At 48.7% G+C, this 6,000-nt stretch overlaps 1 long non-coding RNA gene across 2 annotated transcripts; it reads left to right on the forward strand.

Moving 5' to 3' along the window:
* Positions 1-316: 316 nt before the first annotated feature.
* Positions 317-4,908, forward strand: LOC123392550. 2 transcript variants are annotated; one of them, XR_006607303.1, is made up of 3 exons: positions 317-512; positions 3,246-3,646; positions 4,761-4,908. It is a non-coding gene; the product is annotated as an uncharacterized LOC123392550 (long non-coding RNA). The 2 variants fall into 2 exon arrangements; XR_006607304.1 differs by having other exon boundaries at positions 317-503.
* Positions 4,909-6,000: the final 1,092 nt, after the last annotated feature.

Raw genomic sequence — 6,000 nt, forward strand, 5'->3', positions numbered from 1 at the left:
TGTACACTTTCAATATATGTAGTTTTATGTGCTTATTATACCTGAACAAATCTGTGAAAAATATTTGCAATGGTAAGTACGAGGTTATGAGAATTTTTCCACCCTTCACTATAACTAATAAAAGTAATGCTTCTAGTTGGTAAAGCATGCAAGCAACCAACCAGACAGGTGCAATAGGCGGAGCCCTCCCTTGTTACCTTTTCCCTTCTCCAAGCCCTCCTCCAGGCCCACAGCTTGCCCCGCCCATCGCACCCTCCTGGCCAATGGCCAGCCGGCGGCCAGGCCAGAAGTGATGTGGACAGCCGCCAAGGTTTGGGCCTCCTGTGGCTTCTGAGGCCTCACTGGGAGCGGGGCGTGGAAAACTAGCTCTAGAAAATGAAAGCTGTAATAGTAGGAAGAAGAACAACGACCGAAAGCCTGGTGGAATAACGCGAAGGGTAGAAGCTGGGAATCAGAGCCCAAATTGTAAGAGAACAAATGGAGAAGACAGATAGCGCCCGAAGGTGTGTGTGGTAGGTCCAGGTGTGAGGAAGACGGTTTGCAGCGGCACAAGAGATGGGATGCAGGTGTCCCGCTCAGCAGGGGGACGGCGTGGGGACCAGCATCCCACAGGGTCGTGGGAAGAGGGAGGGAGCGAAGGGAGGGCCTGAAAGGAGACCCCAAGAGCCCGCGGAGTCCTGGATGCCTTGGCGGCGCCAGGCGCCATGAACTCTGGGAGCTCGGCCTTTGGCCCCGATTCCTGAGGCATGCAGTGGGGGCCCCATACAGTTCAATAGGGCGGGGTGGTGAGCTCTTGAGACTGACTGATCCCTGAAGCAAATAGAGCGTTTCCTTCTGCAGCCTGTCCTCGTGCCGCCCACTCAAGCTCCCGGTTCTATGACAGCACGTGGCTGTCGTTTGCCTGATTTGATTTTTGAGCTCAGTGTCTGCTGAGCTGATGCACTTAGTCAAGGAGGAGGAGTCGAGCGTGGCAGCTTGGGGCTAGAGACGGCAGAGAGCACCAGTGCCTGCCTCTGGTTGGGTCATCAGAGAGCTCACTCTTCTTTTACGGGGAGGGCTGGAGCTCTCAGCCCAGCTGGGAGCTAATCCCAGGCCTTCTTAAGCTATACTGTGCTGCCCGTTCTCTCTTAGCTAGCTTCTTTCCTAACTTATCCTCAGTGGCTATTTTGTTTTTATTCTTCTGTCACGTTTAAAAGATTTTCTTCATTTACTTGAGACAGAGAGCGAGACGGAGCCCCAGAGCAAGCCTGCAAACAGTGGGCATAGGCCAAGGGCAAGGGCAAGGGAGAGAATCTGAAGAGGTCCTTTCACTGGGCCCTGTGGGGACCCTGAGATCATGACCTGAACAGAACCATGAGTAGGAGGCTTAACTGGCTCAGCCTGCAGGGTGCTGCATATTTTTAAACATTTTGTCAAGATTTTACGTTGAAGTGATCTCTGTACCCAACGTGTGGCTCCAGCTCTCAACCCTGAGATCCAGAGCAGTCTCTGTGTCAGCCAGGGCTGGGGAAATCTGCCTGAACACCGAGGTTCATGTTCGTTACTAATGGCGTTGGTAGAAAGGGTCTTTTTATTATTTCATTTTATTTAAATGTATATTATATTATTTATTTTATTTTATCTCAATTTTATTACTTTTATTTTATTTCAATTTTAATTTGTTTCTGTTTAAGGATTAAAACAACTTCTGTGTTTCCAGAGCCTGGGCATCTCATAGACCGTATCACCTTTATTGCTGTTGCTGCGTTTTGAGAGCTGTTCATTCCTGGGACGTGGGTGTTCATTCCTTTCTGTCGAATTTCCAGGAACACATTTCTCATTGACCTCACTAGCTTTTTTACTCCTTGTGTAAGGAAAGTAACACACCCCACGGTCTCAGTTAGAGGCCGTTTCCTAGGATTTGGCCTATGGGGAGGTGATGTGGGGGGAGCCTGCAAAAGAGGCGGGGATTGATCTCTACTTAACACTATTAGCACTGGCAATTCTGTGATTGTAGTCAAGAAGTCAGAGTCATTTCCCTAGGAAGAGAGACGGTGTTTGGGATGTAGGTTGCAGTGTGACTTTGTTTTTGTCTGTCCTGATGGCCTTGTTTTGTCTTGTTTTATCGAGTTCTCCAAGCAGCTTTGTCAGAGGTTGATATTCAGCAAGCATGACTATTTATTTCCAAACATGAGAAAATATAGGCTGGAAGTGTCTGTTGCAGGCATCAGATGCTGGCCTTGTTGATTGTCCCTAGAAATCCCTAAAACAGAAGAAAAAAGGGAGAGCTCGGATCTTAACCGTTTTAGCTGTAACTGCAAACTTGATGGGAAAGCGTGACTTTGACTAAGTGTCTTGAGTTTCCCGCATCTCAGTTTCTCAATTCACCATGGCTCAAAAGGACCTGTTCCTGCTTGGGTTGTCCCAGGTGTGAAATCGGTAGGGGAGGAAGGTTGATAAGAGCCAGAGGCCCAGATGGTGGTACACAGCGCTTTCGTGGATTCCCACCCATCCTGGGCTATCGGGTCAAGAACGGCAGGCACAGGCATGTGCTCTCCTGTCCCGCCTGGGTCCTCCAATCACCTATAGCTTTGTTATTTTTACATGGTGGTTTCAGTCCCCCAGTGAGGTCAGATTGCAATGACAGGTCCAGGATGAACTGGGTTAGGGCCTGGCCTGCCCTTACTGACCAGTAGGTTGAATTCCTTAGATGACTGGAGACAACCTCAGTTGAGACCTCCTTAGCTATGACCCATAATCTGTGAGACAGGAAAAGAAAAGACACTGCCCGATGCATTTCCCATCTCGAGGCCTTCCTGCTCTCCCATCTTGAGGGTGTACTTACTGTAGATCACCCGGATTATAGGCCAACTGAGTATAATCTGTTGGACTGTAGAATTGTAACAAAAGCATATTCCAGAGGAAATTCCTTCTGGCCATTTTTGTTTTAGGGTGGAATCTTGATTGACCAGTGTCCCATGATATTCAGAGGTGGGTTTCTGGAGGGGGAGTGAGGAGCTTGGACAGGGAAGTTTGCAGCCAAGGCCTGGGTGGGGGCTCTGCTGCTGTCAGCTGGTGGGGGAAATTCTCCTAATTTCTGTGGGCCTCAGTTTCCCCATGTGTAAGGTACAGTTGATATTCAAATTCTCCCATGTCCCTTTCTGGTCAGTGTCAGCGCGTGCACAAGGGACTGAGGTGCCTGTTATGGAGCCCTGGGGACTGGAGCCGAGACCTGACTTGGTCCATTCTCTGTGTGTCTCCCACAGGAGCCTGGGCTGAGTCCACACTGAAGACAGAGAATGGAGAGAGGAGCTGGAAGACAGGATATCAGCAAGTTTGGAAGATGAGAATATCGCAAAGAAGAACAAGGCCATGGTGGAGCAGGTGGTGTCCAGAGGAGGGGATAATAAGCACAAGTGGAGTCCAGAAAACTGAAGGGAAACCCAGGAATGCAAGCGGAAGCAGCGTGAGCTGAGCGGGGAGGACCTGGAGAGTCACAGTCCAGTGAGTCTGTGCCCCTGCCATAGAGCCCCACAAGATGGATCGGGATTCATTTGTACTGCTGGAGAACTGTACCAGTTCCCAGAGGAGGAGGAGGTGCCAACGAGGCTGTGCCCCAGATCCTGAGCTTCAACCTTGGAGCTGCCTTACGGTGGATGTCTTCAAAGTAAGTGTGGGCTTCGGGGGATCAGGGGCATTTGAATTAGAGTTGCAGAGGTCCACCCTTACTGAAGACTATTGTTGTATGGTCAGAAACGACCACAGTAGGGGGCTCTTGCCTCTGAGACAGTGATACCAATAATATTCTTTGGGGGCGCCTGGGTGGCTCAGTGGGGTAAAGCCTCTGCCTTCGGATCAGGTCATGATCCCAGGGTCCTGGGATCGAGCCCCACATTGGGCTCTCTGCTCCGCAGGGAGCCTGCTTCCTCCCCTCTCTCTCTGCCTGCCTCTCTGCCTGCTTGTGATCTCTGTCTGTCAAATAAATAAATAAAATCTTAAAAATATAATAATATTCTTTGGAATGTATGGTGGTAAAGGGCTTTATGCACAATATATTTTGTCTATATGTTCAGGGTCTTTTCCTTAGTTTTAGTCCTTAGTGTTAAGAACATGGAATTCTGACATCAGGCGGATTTCACTGGGGAGGTCAAGCAGTGAGTGGTAGAAAGCAAACAAAATCTTGTAGCACATGGGTATCTCAGTCCCTTGAGAGTCTGCCTTCCACTCATGTCCTAATCCCAGGTCCCCAGGATCAAGTCCCATAGCGAGGGGGTGGGGCAATTGGCTCCCTGCTCAGTAAAAGGTCATGGGGGCTAGTCCAAGTACCTTGAATCCTAATAACAGGGTGGGCCTTTGAGAAGACTCCAAGAGGACAGTCCCTTCTTCAGAGCGCACCACCATGGCATGTCACGGGACATCGAGTGTGCTTTGCGGCTCCTCTTTAAGAAAGGGGATTTGTTGCCTCCTGGGAGAAAGCAGAGAACATTCCTGAGGGCTTTCGGTCCAGGACTGCAGTTGAGATTCGAAATTTTCGACCACTTCTGTTGGATCAGGGAAGGGATGTCTCTGAGAGCTTCCCCAGTGCTTGGCTTGGTCCTTGGGGCTGAATACAGAGGTCAATACAACATCATCACAACTGTCACAGGGCTTTCAGTCTAAGCAGAAGTGATGAGAAGTGGGAGTGTGGTGAGTTCCTAGGAGGAAGTGGCCAGTGCTGTCTGGGGCATGATGTCAGTGGTTGTTCTAGTCTCTCACGGTGTTTTTGACCTATCTTGGCAAAGGGACCCTAGACTGCAACCAGATTTCCACTCCTTGGGACACTGCCTGCCAACACCTGGGTTCCAAGGTGTCCCAAAGCAGCCGACACTTCCCAGGTCTCCGGAGGAAACTGCTAGTATCGGTAGCTCCCGCCTCTGTCTTGGCCAGATGGAGAAATCGAGGTTAGTTCACAAATACTAATAGGGGTGTCCTTGCCCTAACGATCAGTGATGTTGTGCCTTTGTGTCTGAGAACTTCCGTGCTTTCCAGACTTCAGTATTCTCTCTCCATATAAAAATCATGTAAATAGGGGTGCCCGGGTGGCTCAGCCGTTGAGCTTCTGCCTTTAGTTCAGGTCTTGATCCCAGGTTCCTAGGATGGAACCCCACCTCGGGCTCCCTGCTCATTGGGGAGCCAGCTTCCCCCTCACCCACTGGCCCTGCTTGTGTTCCCTCTGTCACTGTGTCTCTCTCTGACAAATAATGTAATTGAAGGCTTCCAGAAATGTGCATAGTGGCCATATTGTAGATCAAGTAACTAAAAACAACAGAGAGGCCTGGAAACGATTGCTGGGGTAAATTAAAGGCAATCTAAATGAATAGAAAGACATCTATCCCATGCATAGATGAGGAGACTCCAGGTGATTGGTATACCAAATGAGTTTCATTCGGATTCACATGGGAGAAGACACATTGGGGGCAAATGTGCAAGCTAATTCTAAAAATGTATATGCACATCGAGGTACTGAGACTAGCAAGATGGCCATGAAGCCTTAAACTGGAGAAATCCACTCCATGTCAAAGCTCATCATGAAGCTATGGTCATTAAAGCACTACGTTATGGTGTAAGTAATCACAATGTATATATATATGAACAAGAGAGAATATTGAGTAAAAAATTTCCCCAAACACATATACAATGTTTAAACTTTTTTTTGGATTATTTTTAAGTCATCTCTACATCCAACATAGGGCTCATACCCACAACTCTGCAGACAAAGGTCGCTTGCTGCACCTATTGAGCCACCCAGGAACCCTGGGTGTTTGTTTGATTTTTTTTTTAATTTATTTATTTATTTTCAGAAAATCAGTATTCATTATTTTTTCACCACACTCAGTGCTCCATGCAATCCGTGCCCTCTATAATACCCACCACCTGGTACCCCAACCTCCCACGCCCCCACCACTTCAAACCCCTCAGATTGTTTTTCAGAGTCCATAGTCTCTCATGATTCACCTCCCCTTCCAGTTTACCCCAACTCCC

This window comes from Mustela putorius, unplaced genomic scaffold (genome assembly GCF_011764305.1).
Source record: "Mustela putorius furo isolate JIRA1106 unplaced genomic scaffold, ASM1176430v1.1 tig00000585_pilon_pilon_pilon, whole genome shotgun sequence".
NCBI lineage: Eukaryota > Metazoa > Chordata > Mammalia > Carnivora > Mustelidae > Mustela > Mustela putorius.